Here is a 17,112-nt window from a genome sequence, read left to right on the forward strand (position 1 = left end):
TCCATTTTAATTCTCACTCTTCGCTGATGTTATTAATGTTCCTCAACCTGATATTTTCATATAAAATCTCCAAGACACTGAACTTAAAATGGTGCTGACTGCCTAGTTCCAAAATGTGTTTGGCTACAGCACTATATACATGCCCCCTCCTCAAGCAATACATGTGGTCCCGTATTCTCTCCCTTAACCTTCTATTTGTTTTCCCGATATAGAATGATGCACAAGTGCAACAACGGGCAAGTTCGACCAAATTCCTAGAGTTACAGTTGGTATCTATCTCTAACCCATAAGACCTACCAGTGCCAGGATGTATAAACTCTGTCCCTTATTGGATATATTTACAAAAACTGCATTGACCACATTTAACTGCACCCATACCCTTAGGTATAGGAACCAACTGTGAGTCCATCTTCGGAGAACATAACCTACGCCTCAAGTTCTTTGTGTTCTTATATACCATCCATGGTCTATTTCCCACTAGCACTGCCACTTTCTGATCTAAATGAAGGATATGCCAATTCCTAACAAAAATATCAAGTAATACTTTGCTATCCCTAGTGTAAGTAAGACACAGGGGAACACTTCTTTTACTATCAAATGTCCTAGTGTTACCAGATGCCCTATGGGCTGAAAAATAGGGTTTAGCTCTATCATTCATTAATAACATCACTGAAGAACAAGAATTCAAATGGATAATAAAATGTAGTTCACATCTGGGGAAGGGACTTAATGACCACCTAACTATCACATCAAAGCTGAAAAATAAAAGCTTAAGGAAATAAAGTGAAATAGTGTGGAATCCTATGTCTTAGTATTTTTATTATTAATGCATTTTTATTGTCTGTATTTTTAATGTCTGTATTTTCTCTATATAACTTGGGAATGAATGGGTTGCATGTTGCTAATTAGAAATGACTAGTGATAGTCTGTTTTAAATATATGGGAGGTTATAAGTATGAGTTTCATGGCTGTTTTTTTCATTAATGTCTGAGGAAGCACACTTACTGTTTGTGAAAGCTCTTACCTAATAAACATTTTTAAGAAAGACTAGATTTTGAACATTTGGAGACTCTGCTGTGAGCTGCTGGAAGTGGATTTTGATGTTATTTACTTGGTTTGTTACTATACAGCAGTGTTCTTTTGTGTGAATTTTTGATCCACACACACACACACACATATATATATATATATATATATATATATATATATATATATATACGCACACACACACACATATATATATATATATATATATATATATATAGTTAGACTTTGGAATCTCAAAATACTGAAATGTCAAACTTCAGTACCTCGAGACCAAAGTGTCAAGACTGCAGTTGCGCGAAACTGCAGTATCCCAAAGCCGGAAATGTCGAACCTGCAGTTGTGATGAAGCGTTAGGTAAGTGTTATTTTTTAAAGGGTTTGGGCTAGTTTTTGTGTGTCTGTGTTTTGGTGCGACCTCGGAGTGTGGGGGGATGCAGCTTCTAGCTAGGGTAGGTGTTTGTGGGGTTTTTTTGTGTTTGTGTGTTTTGTTTTTGTTTCTTGTAGTGTTGAGAGGTAGGTGTGTTTGTGTTTGTTTGTGTGGTGTAGTGTTTCGCAGTTGTGGTGTTTCGGGTTTGTAAGGTTTCGGCTGTATACTGCGGTGGTGGTGCTGCGGTAGCGTTGTCGCCTCACAGTAAGATGTTGTCCTGTTCGATTCTCAGCTAGAGCGTCTTCTGTGTGGAGACATGCGTGAATGGGCGTGCCTTCGTTGAAGGTTGTGTGTCAGAGCCGGCAACTCGGCATGTAAAAATCTACTGGTAATCATTAGCAGACCGGAGTTCCGCTGTGGCGACCCCTAACTGGGAAAAGCCGAAAGACACAACAACAACAAGAAGTCTCGAGATACTGAAATTCGAAATTTCAGTATTTCAAGATTATAAAGTGAATCCATATATATAAATATATATATAATATATATATATATATATATAGGTATATATGTGTGTATGTTTAGGTATATAATAGGTATATATATGTGTATATGTATGTATAGGTAAAGACACGTATAGATAGATAGATACATACATGTGTGAGTGAAGTTTTCAGAAGTGGTATTTACCTTACCGAGCTAGCTTCTGGGATTATGCTATAGCACAAAGCTGTGATTTCTTAAATATGTCATTCTTGAGGGATAAATTTCTTTTGCAAGGGCTTCCCTTTCAGAAAAAAAGGAAGATTTCTCTTTCTCTCAAGACTGGACTCCTCTGAGAAGGTACTAATTATTCTTCTCTTGTTAATCGAGAAAGTGTGGAAGAAGTACTAGAGCACCCATGGAGATGTAATAGATAAGCTGAACAGTAAATTGTATAGCTTTTGTCAGTGGGGATCTGCCAGGTGTTTCCATGCTTAGAAGTTGTGAATTTTCATTCTGCTGCAAGACATTGCTTTCAGTGGTTATGATTTCTTTTTTAAGAGAAGTGGTGTCCAAATGTATTCTAATTTCTTCTTTTTCTTGTGTTACCTTTTCCAGTACTAGGAAGAGGTCATTATTACCATTGTTCAAGTCATCTCTATTTGTGATTAGCTTCTGATTTTCATCAGTGATCTTAAGCACATCTGTATTCATGGCTTCTTTTTCATTTTCAAGTGATTTAATTGTTAACGGCAGCTCATCAAGTCTGTGTTGTATGTCACTTTTTTCCATAATCAGCGTTTCCTTCTCACTGACAATAGCATGCAGATATATTTCCATCTCTTCTTTTTCTCTTTTAAGTGCTTCAGCTGTCTGCAGCAACTCAGTGTTACTGCACTGGACGTTAGCTCTTTCACTGATTAAGCTGTGTTTCTCAAGAGGGAAGGTCTGCAAGTTTATGTCAATGTCTTCATTTTCATTTGTCATGGTTTCCAACCTCAAGAGCAAATCTCTGTTAGAGCTCTTCACCTCATACATTTCTGTGACCAAGTTCTGCTTTTCCTCAAGGATCCTATGCAACTTTATATTCATGTCTTCATTCTCTTTTTCAGATGTTATCAGTTTTAAGAGGAGCTCACTGTTTTTATGCTCCAAATCACCCTTTTCCTCCATCATTTGTTTATGATTGCCATCAGACTGTAAATATCTTTCCATCTCTTCTTTTTCTCTTTTAAGTGTTTCAACAGTTAATATCACTTGATTTATAGTGCTCTGCAACACATGTCTTTCATCGATTAATATATCCTTTTCTTCAACAAGGATCTGCAAATTTATGTTCATTTCTTCTTTTTCTTTTGTCAGTGTTTCCATCTTCAGGAGCAGGTCACTGTTGATGTTCTTCACATCATTTAATTTAGTGAGCATTTTCTCATTTTCATCAAGAATCTTATAAAACTCTATATTCAAGTCTTTTTTATCTTTTTGAAATGATTTCAGTTTTAACAGCAGTTCATTGTTTTTGAGTTCCATGCCTTTTTTTTCTATAATCAGTGTCTTTTTGTCATTGGCTACAGCCTGTAAATATTTTTCCATCTCTTCTTTCTCTCTTTTGAATGTTTCTATGGTCAACAACAGTTCACTGTTAGCACATTTCAGGTTATCCCTTTCGGTGATTAGCTTTTGTTTTTCTTGAGCCAGTGTCTTTATATTTATGTCAGTTTCTTCCTTTGCATTTTGCTCTCTTTCCAGTTGCAGGAGCAGGTCACGGTTACTGTTTTCAAGCTGTGTTAGTAGGAGCTCACAGTTTTTATGTTGTATTTCTTCTTCGGTGACAGGCTGCATGATGTTCTTTTCATTTTCCCTTTTAATCGTTTCCATTGCTTGAAGCAACTCATTCTTTTGCTGCAGTAAGTTGTTTCTTTCAGCAGTCAGGTTTTGTTTTTCATTGCTTACAACCTGCAAATTTGTTTGTAATTCATTTATATTGCTCTTCGCTCTATCATATTCTAATGCCATCCAACTGATTTTGTGCTTCAGATCAATAACTTCCTTTGTCATTTCTTTGACTTGAGTCATAAACTTGTTCTTGCATTCTTTTTCTTCATAAAATATTCTGCCAAATATGGCTTCTAGAAGCTAAAGAAATAGCACATAAAAAAGAAACATGAAGTTTAAAAAAGATTATCTAATGCAGTTGTTTAAAAGGTAATAATCTTTTATGTTTGCAAATGGAAACTGCATAAAATCTCACATAAAACAGTAATAAAAGGAAAAAGGTGCTTATAAATTTAACTTCACAAAGGTAACCATTAAGTACATAATTGATTCTATGAGGGTGCAGATTCCTTGCAAAAAGCTATTGTAATATGCCATGTAAAATAAAATTGTTTTTTTGTGAAAATTAATGTAACCAAAATTTTCTGTATCAACTCTTATACAAAAAAATGCAAAACAAAGGCACTCAACTAAAAAACAGCAGTACTGTTTCTCTTCAGAGACACCCATACTACCATGCAGTGAATGGGAAAAGCCTTAGTTAAGGTGACATCTTTGAGGCAGAAGACTGTGGGTTCTATTCCCATACCAGGTAGAGGAATTGCTGAAATTGAGGGACAGTATTAGAGGTGTGCTGCATTCCTGAGAATGCTGTCCTTTGGATGAGACATTAAGCTAAGGTCTCACCTGCTGAGTTGGTGGTAGCTCATGTGGGTGCAAAAGATCGCATGATATCTATGCAAAAGACAAATTTTCCCCAGTAGTACAAGTACCATTTTGTGTCTCTTCTGAAAATATGTCACTAGTCTAGTGAGACTAACCTGGTCAACAAAGGATAAAAAAAAATAAACATTTTCCCATGATCTTAGAAAGGCAACAAACTGCACTCCAATCAGGAAAAATATCATGCTACATATCAAATAAGAATATTGCTGAACCTGCTTCAGGTACAAAGATTAAAACCACTTGTGTTGAATGAGATTACTGATGCATCTGCTTCAGGGATAAAGGTAATTTCCCTTCCAGTGTCTACTTTTACATAAACCCATAGCTGGCCTTACACAAAGGCCAACTTAGGTGGTTGCCTAGGGTGCTGCTGTAACAGGGGCACTTTTCTAGTATTTGTTTATTTTTAGTAGTAAAGAAATGGTTTCTTTAAAATATGTTGAATGAATACAGGAGAAAATGAAGAGTTAGATAAACTTAGAGAGAAAAGGAAGAAAAAAAGTAATCTGGATGAAGGTATAGGTAGACCAGGATGGTGTGGAGGAAGCACTGTGATGCCTTTTTGCCTAAGGCATCATTTGACCAAAGGTTGGCCCTGCACTAAACCTCAAGCAAATAAGCTGCCCACAGCTTTACAATCAGTTTGGATAAATTACTTGTCAATTTGTAAATATCTAAAAACTGCTGGACTTAGCTCTTTTCTTAATAATATTGTAAATATGTGCAAAACGTGAAGCAGATGTTACAAATATAGTAAAATTAAAAAAAAATCACGATAACAGAATCAAAAACTGGCTTTGAAAGTAAATACTACATGCTTTTGTCTTTATTATTACAGTTTGATGAAATCTTTCTATAATAAAGATGAAAGTGTTTAATATTAACTTTTGAAATCTGTTATTCTGGTAATACTGTAAATATTATAACACTGTTTGTCAAGTTAATACTGTAACACTGAGTTTAATTTATTCATTCTGTACAGTGTATGTCAAGCTGAACTTAAGTATTTTTACTGTCATACTGAAAACAATGAAAGAAAATAACATCTCCCAAATACTGTATTGTTACGAAACTTGTATAAAAAGGTACAAGCTATACTGTTTAATAGAACTCAAAAGATGATATTGCTTAGAAGTTTAATTTGTGTTTCTATCACTGCAAACTTCTTTTGTTTTCTATTTTCTTTTTTTTTTGTTTTTATTTTTTGTTTAAGCATATATTAATATCATACGCATTTGTAAAAAAATATTGTATTACATCACAAAGAACAATCAAGTATCTGAGTAAAGAAACACTTGTTACTTTACAATACTTTGCATGGCTGGTAGTTAATGCATACATGAATCTTATATTTTCTGTTGTTTTTCACCAGGGCAGAGCAACAAATATTCTTATTTTAACAGCACTCTACCTTATTTAAGAAAATTAAACTAAAAATAAAATCAATAAATTAACTAATGGGTAAATTGAAAAAAGCACATAATAAACTCCATTAAGAGCAATGGTTAGATATATTTACGTTTATGTGGATACCTAAGCATTCTTTACCAAGAAAATAGTTCTATGCCAAATTAATTTGTAACATAAGGTAAATGCTATTGAGAGGACTTTGACCCACTGCATTCTTCTATTTTATATAAATTCTAATGTCCCACATAATTAGGTAAAGCAAGTAACAGGCTACCAACCTTCCTAACAGAACACACCATGTAGCTCTCAAATGGTTAAAATGGTTCATCTTTCTTAACCTCCCCAAAGTCATGCAATTAAAAATAGCACAAAAAATCCTCCACCAGCTACAATCCTGTCCCTCCCTCAGCACTCATGGTCTTTGTTCATCTGAAAAATATCTAGCAAATGTGACTACCTCACACAACTCTCATGGAGACATACTATATGTGGGCCAAATGGCAAACAGTAAAACTCCCTCCCAACCTCCCAACATCAAACAAATGCACCAAAAACTTTCAAACAGGATGCAAAATTCCTTCCTTCTTAACACATGGAAATGACAATACTCCAAACCACCTGACCAGCTGATACTTTAGCTTCCACCTCTCTTGACACCATAGCATACTGCTACCATCAACTACAGTGCATCTCTTGTGCAGATTCGCTTCTTCTAAACAAATCATCATTAGAATGCTCCCCTAATACATCAATGACTTTCTCAAGGTGCTTGTCTAGTTCTTATCCTAAACACACATCTCTCTGGCCACCATATACTTCAGCCATGCATTTCTTCTGTTACATATTCCTCACTAACTTATCACTCATGGAATTGTATCTCTGTCTTGTCACACACTAATCTTTTCTATCCATATCCAGGGGTCTCCTTTTCACTATATGACAATATATCATACCCCACCTCTCTCTCACACATCATTCTTTCACACCTTTATCAGACCAACCTATACACCCAATATTCATTATCCCTTGATTACTTGCATACCTAACAATCTCCACTTCTATCCCTGCATAACCATTTCCATTAAAGTGTATATATATATATATATATATATATATATATATATATATATATCACAGTAAACCACCATAACTATCTTTTGTATTATTTTTATAACAGGTTCACTTTAATGTATGAGCACTGGAGTGCAACTTCAAAATTGTCTTTGTATAATTTTATAAAACATTCACTTTATGTGTACTGCAAAGTGCAATTAATTCTTTGTTAAACTCTTGATATGTCTCTGTTATAACCTTATAAATGCTTTTGTTTTTGCTTTAATAGATGTTTCACGCATAGTCAAACTTTTTTTTATGTAACCAGGGTGATGCAGTGGTGCAGCAGTTAGCATTGTCACCTCACAGCAAGAGGTTCTCTGGTTCGATTCTTGGCTGGGGTGCCTTCTGTGTCAACTTTGCATATCCTCCATGCATTCACATGGGTCTCCTTCAGGTACCCCAATTTCCTCCCACATTCCAAAGACATGTGTCTGGAGCATTTCTCCCCGGGCCTCCAGTGAAAATGCGTTCTGTCCCAGTCAGACTTTCCCGGTAAACAAATGTTAAATAAATATACAAATCCTTCCCTGCTCCACATCTGAAAAGGAGTTTTAAGTCTTAGTTGGACTTTCATGGTAAACAAATGTAAATTAAAAAAAAAAAAAAACTGCCTGCTTGTATTGTCTGGTCATTAAGTGTCAGATGATAGTGGCAACAAAAAACAAAAAAACCCCCAAAAAAACAAAACAAAACTGCAGGTGATAAATCACACATCGAATATTGCATTAACTATAAAGAAAGATGTAACTCGGGGAAACTAAGAAATGTAATAAAATATCAAAATAACAGGAAAACTCTTTGAGAGGTATATAAGCCAAAAATTTGCTGAAGTGGCCATTCGGAGATTAGTGTTTTTGCTGTATATGTGTCAATGAAAACGTGTTCGATGAACACGTTTTTCGATGACATGATATAGATCTGAAAAAAAATACTCACCAATTTATCTACAAGTACACTCTAACACACACATACACATCCCTACACACACCTAGACTTTTAGTTCCCTACTTAATACCTCAAGTGTAACCACCCAAGCAGACAAATACACACACACACACACACACACACACACACACACACACACACACACACACACACACACACACACACACACACACACACACACACACACACACACACACACACACACACACACACACACACACACATCCAGGCATGAATGGAAAGACACAAATACACACATGCAAAACACAAACACACCAAACACACACACACACACACACAAATATGCATACATACACATACACTCTCACCATCAACTAGCAAGCCTCCACCACTAGTGTGTTTACCAGGTCAGAGATACACACACACACACACACACACATTCATGCAATTTCATTCATGCAATTTCATTTATGCCCCTACATAAATGCTCACACACACAGACACACATTAATGCGCACCCTTTATCTTTGCTGAACTTACCTACCCTTCCAACTATGCACGCTTTCAGGAGAGCCTAGCATTTTCATGAGAGAGAGTACTTGGCTAATTAGCATTGAGAACACCCCACACTGTTACATTTTCAAATGGTTCTGCCTGTGAGACCATCCTCTTTGCTGAGGCTCTCACTAGTAGAAAGCCTCAGTGTTAGGGTAGTCTATGGACCCGATAGGCTTACCAAAGGGGAGGTGGCCATGTAAAGGCTTCTCCCTCGTAGCAAGCTTTTCTGAATCACAGTCCTATTGTAGTGCATTGCCTTAGATTGAATGTTAGTTAATAACTCTTGCCTATTTCTTCGTCTTTTGGAAAAGATTTTAATACATTTTTATTATCTTCACCCAAGAAGAAATGTGAATAAGCCTAATTTCTTTCATTTCTAAAAATAAATGATTGGTTCTGATTTACATGAAAAATGGTATGGAAAATTAAATCCAACTTCTTAATATGAATATTATTACCTAATCCCCCCCCCCCCCAAAAAAAAAATAATGGGCAACAATCCTTTAAGAAATGTTGGCCTGGGGCTTTTCCACCAGTAAAGACTATTTTTTATAACACCATTGTTCCACCTGTATTTTAAACTTAGTAAATTACTTTTGCTTTGCATTGTTGTAGTGAGAGGCTGCATTTGTCAAATGTTTCACTACAAAATATCAAACCTCAACAATTAGAAATGCACAAAACTAATGCCCAAAATATAAAATGTGGAAAAACTTAACTTCAACTGCTTTTTGTAGGCAAACAAGTCCTCTGCATCTCCTGACACTCCCCAAACTTAAATATATCAACTCCATGGTGATATCAACTTGAAGAAGGGAGAAATCTCCCTCTCCCAAAAAGGAGTATCACTACCAGTGCACAATTAGAAATCTTAATAACAATGACTTCCTAAGGGAAATGGCTATCAGGGTTCTGCTCCTCAGCATTGTGTCTCTGGCAAATGATGCTCAAGTAAACATTCGGGACATATACAGAATAGCCTTTGCCAAGTTATACCCTATAAATTACAGCTTCTATATGTAAGTCAAACATCCTTTTTAAATATTACCTGATGCAAAAACAGATTAGATTGTTTTACCCATGTACAGATAACAGGAATATAACAAGTGAACAGCAGAAGTTTGCCACACAGAGAATTAGTATAGACAAAATAATTGGAAAGCCTCCTTAGCAATGCCTTTTCTGTCCCTCTATCTCTTCCTAACTGTATCCTTCTGGGAAGAAATCACAATTCTCATACTCACCGACAATTAATGTCTCTTAGAAGTCTCACTATCCAAAAACAAGATGCATACAATATTTTAAGATAATTAAGATTATTGGCACATTTGTACTTAAAATGTGGTTAACAGTAATATGTTGCAGTTTTCCAAGATAGCTGCACACTGAGTAACAACTTAATCTCAGCTTTCCCAGTGACAGCCAGTGAACTTGCCTGTTTGAGTAAATTTCAGTAACTGGCTAGTAAGTGCACTGCCTGTTTGCTAGCAAAAAAGAAATACAGAGGACCTGAAAGAAAATCGGCTACAAAAGGTGAAGAAAAAACACTGACTGGGAAGAGTCTTGGAGTGGTTCAATAAAAAACAGTGCAAGCTCCAGACAGGACATCCAGTAACCTAAAGGAAAATATAAGACAAATTTCCTCAGACCTGACTAAAATAAATGAAACATTGATGGAGTATATTAACTCAGATAACAAGAGGCTAGAAACAATGGAAGAAGCTTTAAACAGATATTCAGATGAGGTAAGAAAAACTGCAAAAATCAGAGGGAATGAAGAAAAAGCTAGCTGAATATGAGACTACTCAAGAAGAGATGTTTCAAAAATAATAGAATTAGAGGACAGAGCAGGTAGAGAAAACCTGAGATTTTCTGCTCTACCAGAGAAGCTGCAAGGAACAGATTGTATTAATTTTATGAAAGCACAAATAATCAACTGAACTGGTATTCTACAGGAGGAGTTATTAATTGAAAGGGCACATAGTGTGTATGCTCCAAACCTGGCTATGAGAAAGCAACCTAGACCTTTAATAGCAAGGATGCAATCCTGATAGCAGAAGGAGTTGATTCTGACAAAACTGTGACAGAAGGACAAAATACTAAAAGTGGGAGAAAGCAGAGTATTTGTGGAGAATGATTACTCATTGTACACCAGGCAGAAGAGAAGTAAAGTTATTCCACTATTCAGGGAATGCTGAGAAGAAGGCATGAGATTCAAATGGCTGCATCCAACTATCTTCAAAATATTCTTTCCTGAATGGACAAAATCATTTTATGATACAGAACATGCTAAGGAGGAAATACAAAAGTTTGTCCAACACAAAAGTGTGCTGTGAAACAAAAGACGATTCTGCTTCTTGTTTTTCTTGTAATAGAAAATGCTGGAGAGAAGGAAGGGAGCATGAGATTTGACTAGAAGAATTAAGAGTATGTTGGAAATGAAGCAGAGACAGAATTTGAGAGATGGAGATGGACAGGAATAAAATCAGTAACTTGGTAACTGACAAATGTGGGATTACAAAGCAATAATTATATTTCTGAAATGTGACAGAACAAGAAAATCTGAAAATAGTGAGCTTTTTTGGACTTCATTGGACCTGTGGGGGATTCTAAAGTATATACCCTACTTCATGCCATTACTGTTTGGAAAATACGGGAGGGGAAGAGTAGGGAGAAAGTTAACTGTAATTTAAAAAAAAAATCTTAATAGTACTACATTTGTGGTGTATGATTTTCTTTGCATGTGACAAAGCAAAGTTTTCTCAGTTGTTTTTAAGTGTAATGGTATACTATTGTAAACAGGTGCGCCTGTCTTTTTTCTATTTTTCTGCCTCCCCTCTGTCTTTCTTCTTATTCAGTTTTAAGAAATGCCTCCCCCCAAAAAAAACAGTCAGGTTAAAAGAGCATAACAAAATAAAATTTAATGTGTTTTTCCTCATTCATGGATGGGGAATGACTGGATTAAGGCCCTTAGCTTGATCTAGTTACAAGTTTTATGAGAAAGCAAGTAAATGAAAAATAATATTGAATGTCATAAGGCTTTTTTCTAGCAAATAAATGTATGCTTAGTGAAAATTCTATGTCTGGACCTCATATCTCCATGGAGATGGTCTGATAAACAGAAATTGGCTACAATCTGATTAAGAGAAATTAGCTAGAAAAAAAAAAGAGAAATTGGTAGGAGATAATGATCTCTGAATGCATTCAGCTATTTTACCAGCTGGGAGAGCTATAAGGATAAGGTAAAACCAGACAGCATCTAGTAGAAGTATAGGCTGCACAATGCATCTTAGCATGGATACCCTTTCTTTTAGGTTAACTAAAGTCTGTGAGCATGGCTGTCAGTTTGGAACATTTGTCCTTATTAGGAGGATAGAACTTCAATATTGGAAGATATATATATAGTCTTGTGTGTTAGTATTAAGTTAATAGGTTTTAGGGGGTACTGGGGTGTGTTTTTTTTGAGGGCTTTCAATAAAACAAAAAAAGTTTTGTAAGCTGTGACAGGCTCAAATGGATATGACAAGAAACTATAAAAGTTCAAACTGCCAAACAGTGTAGGCATATAACACAAACTCTGTAAATAGACATTTAATGAAAAATCTGTTATACATAAAAGGTGGGAATAATAACTTTTTAATACAATGATACTTTCTGTATTGTCTTTAAATTTCAATGGTCTCACAAATAAATACAAAAAAGAAAGAGACAAGCTGGTTCAGCAGTATCCATATCTATGGGGATATGATAAAATGAAGTATTTAGGAGAGTGGATTAAAATAATTCCTGTGTGGCAGCTAAAGACATGGGAAGGGAGTAAAAGACAATACAAAAACTGAAAAAAAGAAGCTCTGTTATATGGATACAGATAGTAAGATGCAAGCAGTTAAAATGTTTTTAGTTCCTTTAGTCTTATACACAGGTCAGCCATATTTTTTATCAACCAGAAAAGTTGTGGATAGCAATTAGTAAAGAGCTGAAGGATTTTACCTGGGAAGGGAAAATGGCAAGAGTCAAGTGGGATAATCTGATTCTTACAATAAAACAAGGTGGATTGGGATTACCCAATTTGAAGGGGTATTGCAGAGCAACACAGTTAAGTCTTCTACACATAGCACAAGCAGAAAACTATAATTCAAAGTGGAAAGTGATGATGATGAAATAGGGGGAAGCTCAAGAAACAAGGAGAGACTAGAATTTTGGATGTTGACCTTTAAGGAGAATAAGAATAACCATACAGAATATTATATTCATAAAGAAGCAGAAAGTATTCTAAGAACTAAGCCAACATGGAAATGGAGAATGGAGATTCTGCCGATAGGGATGACTGCAATTAGGAATACAGATAATAAGCAAGAGGAGGATGGAATTTACTGGAGAAAACCGGAAAAGAAACCAAAATACTGGGAGCAAGTAACTAGAGAGGGAAAGGCAATAGAATGGAAAGACACCAATAATTTATTTGGACTGCAGGTTAGAGATTGCCTCCCCTCTCAAGGGCTGATATCCCAGTATAGGCAAAGAGAAAGAAATGGGGGCCTAAACAAAAGACCAGATCTGGTAGAGTTTTTAGTAGAATCTAGAACAGAACTGTTTGTTAAAAAAAGAATAATTAGTAGAGCATATACAATACTGCATGATAACTATAACAGTCAGTTGGGGGAGGGTAGAAAGTATTGGGAAGAGAAATTGGATAAGCAATTCACAAAGAAAAAAATGGGGGGGGGATATATATGTATGTCTCCCAAATATGCAACAAAATATAGAAGATTTTGAATTTTTGCCTGGAAATGTTTACATAGATAATTTTATACCCCAAGTAGACTGCAGATATTTTTTTTCTCTGGTAGACAGCAAATAAATTTTGGAGGTGTGATGGGGAAGAAACAGGTAATTGGGAGCATATTTTCTGGAAGTGTAATGGGTTGGCAGACTTTAAGGATTCCCTACAGACTACTCTGTCAGAGATGCTGGATGAGCAGATTGGTATAACTAGGGAAATATTTTTTCTGAGCTATGGTACAGAATTGGGATTGCCTAGACATAGTAAGACCTTGCTGAGTCTAATTATGGTGGCTGCCAAAAAAGCAATTACTAGAAAATGGGAATCAAAGTCTAAACCAACTGTACTAGAAGTAGTAAATATAGTAACATAGGATCACAGGATCATAGGAGGTTACTATGCTATTGGCCCTAAGGCCCTTATAAGCCTAGCCAAGAGTTTATCTCATGTGTAGACAAGTCACCATCCACAGCCCCTGTCCAGCAGGGACACAGGTGGAATCCCAGGAGTGTATTTTCTGTTTCCCATCCAGTTATCCAGGTTGCGCTTAAAAAAGGGATAATGAATTACTCTGCTTGGTGTAGAGAGGGAGTCTACTCCATTGATGGGGGAGTCTCTGGGACACAAACCTGTCCCATCGACAAGTCCTACAGATATCAGAGACCAGGTTGAATTTGCGTGTGTAGGTTGCTAGAGTAAAGCTTGACTTGCGGATATGCAGCAGTCCCATCAAGGCAGGGTCTGAGACTGCTTTGTATGCCAGAGAGAGATCACCTCTGAGGAGTCTGTATGAAATTGAGTAGAGGGACAGGGCTTTTAGCCTATCTGTATAGGGTAGGTGTTTGACACCCTGAATTTTTCTGGCGAGGAACCTCTGTGGTCTCTCCAGCTGCTGCATGTGCTTTGCGAGGTACATGCAGAAGGGGGCATTGTATTCAATAATTGGCCTTATAAGGGAAGAATACAGGAAATTTATGATCTGTTTGTCCCTGGATGAGAAATCCTTACTTATGAGGTGGGCCATGTAGAAAGTTTCCATACAATGGAAGCAACATGGTGGTCACAAGTCAGGTTGCTATCAACCTGGGTGCCCAAATTCCTCACTACTGCTTGTGTACTTAGGACGTTGCTATTAATGTGATAATATGTGGGAACATCATTCTCCCCAAAGGGGATGAGGATGAATTTTTTGGCATTCATCTTGAGGCCATATTTCTGGTACCAGTCATTTGTTTGGGTGAGACCCTCTGGGAGGATGTCCACATCACTTGGAGAATTGATGACTGCATCCAGCTTGCAGTCATCTGCAAACTTGGTCAGCCATAGCCCACTGGTTTTGGCCTGCACCTCAGAGAAGTATATCCTGAATAACAGAGGCCCCAATACCAACTCCTGGGGTACGCCACTCATTATGGGTCTACTGCTTGAGGTGGCTTCCGCTATTTTGATTAGGTGGGTTCTATCAGTGGTCCAGTTTGCTACCCATCTGGTAGCATATGGATTGATGCCTAGTTGAGAGAGTTTATCTACTATGCTTGAGTCAGGAATTGTGTTGAAGGCTTTGGCCAGGTCAAGATAGGTGGTGTGCACTGTCTTCCCCTCATTCATGGCTTTGATGACGGTCTCAAAGAAGTCGACGAGATTTAACAGACATGACCTCCCCTTGACAAAGCCAAACTGCGTGGGGTCGAGTGTTTGGAGGTTGCCAATTTCCCTGTTAATGAGGTCCATGATAATCCATTCTATGGCCTTGCAGATCAGGTTAGTTAGGCTGAGGGGGTCTATAATTTCCCGGATCAGTGGACACTCTACCTTTGTGTAAAGAGATGACAGTGGCTGTCCTCCACTCAGCTGGGACAAAGCTGGTACTCAGGCTTTGGTTGAATAGGATGCTTAATGGTGCTGCAAGTTCATGCCTGAGTTCATGTAAGATGCAGCCTGGGATGTAATCGGGTCCCATGGAGGCTGTATTTTTTACCTTTGAGAGGGCAGTGATGACCTGTTCCCTAGAGATAAGGGGTGGGTGGCAGGTACTGGGGATGTCCTGATTTACTGATGGGGGGACAAAGGGGAGAAGTTTTCACTGAATCTGTCAGCCAGTAGATTGCTATATCTACAGCATTTGTGTATGTGGTGTCCTTGACCAACAGTTCTGAACAGATCTGAGTGCTTACTTTGAGACTGTGAACATATGTGAAGAAGGCATTATGATTGCCTCTAGTAGATGTGGGCAATTTGGACTCGAAGATGGCTTTAGAGTATTTCACTATTGCTCTTATTCACTTATTCAGGCTTAGGAGAGATTGCTTCCAATTGGGCACCTGCTCCTTCTTGGTCCTGAACAGCATTTTTTTTCCTTTTGTTATATAGTTTATTTATTGCAGATGTCCACCAGACAGGTTTACTCTTCCTTGAGGAGGATGATTTTGTCCTGTCAGGTATTCCTGAGTTCATGCATCTGTATAAATGCTTGTACAGTACTTCACTGTAGATTTGGACATTGCTGCCAGTTCCTACAATGGGGAGGGGGCTGTGAAGTTGTTTATACCATCCCTCAGGAGACTGTAATCAGCTTTGGAGAAGTTTTTTTGTTTGACCCTAGCTAAAGGGGGTCAAGTGAGATGGTGACTTCAAAAATGACTGCTTTATGGTTGGATCTTATCAGGGAGGATGATACCGTAGGGGTGCTGCAGTGGTTACTCAAGTTAGTTAATACTAAGTCTAAGATATTATCACCTCTTGTGGGAGTACCAACTAGCTGTTCCAAGGCATTTGTATTGATAAAATTGAGGAATCTTTGGGGATTTGTCTTCTGGCATGAGCAGTTTTTCCACTCTATGGTTGGATAATTAAAGTCACCCAGGATCAGGTAAAGGGTTGAATCTTGATAGAGTTGAAGAGGTCTAGATAGGTAAAGTGGGCATCTTGAGTCACATTTAGAGGCCTGTAGCTAGCTATAATTTGAATAGGGGTCTTGTCAATGGTTACCTGCACCTGGAGTGTCTCCTGTGCATCATATTGTTTGACCAGCCTGGAGGTGTGTATGTGTCTTTAATATATACTGAAACTCCACCTCCTTTCACTTTGCTGCCCATAGTTTGGGGTCTGAATGTGATAGGATGAGTAACCAGGTAAGGCTGGGGTGCTCTCCGCAGCTTTGAACCAGGTTTCTGTGACTGCACAAATGTCAGCATCTTCCAGGGTTAAGAAGGCTTGCAGTGAGAGCAGTTTCATGTTTAGACTCCTGGCGTTTAGCAGCATGACCTGTAATTTACGTTTTGTTGAGATTTTTATGTTGGTAGTATTGACCTCATGACTTTTCCTAAAAAAGGCACAGAGAAACAACAACTGCAATTATGATCTTTAGAAAAGGGTAGAAGCAAATTACATAGGAAAAGAAAGGGAATTGTGGGAACAATATATATATATATATATATATATATATATATATATATATATATATATATATATATATATCTACAGGGGAGAGAAAGATCTATGTAATGTTTACTGACAATGATTGGATAGATTATAAGTAATGTATAATGTTTGCAACTAGAATTGAGACGATGTAGTGTGTGATGTAAAAAGCTTGCAAGTGAGATTGTGTCAATATGATTTGTTTTCAATTATTCAGATCTTCCTTGTGTCTGGCTTAGACATCTGTGAATACAATACTTGGATTGCTTCTAAAATCATCTGGCCAACAAAGCTGATATAAA

This window comes from Protopterus annectens, chromosome 1.part1 (assembly GCF_019279795.1).
Source record: "Protopterus annectens isolate FY-2018-M chromosome 1.part1, PAN1.0, whole genome shotgun sequence".
Taxonomy (NCBI): domain Eukaryota; kingdom Metazoa; phylum Chordata; order Ceratodontiformes; family Protopteridae; genus Protopterus; species Protopterus annectens.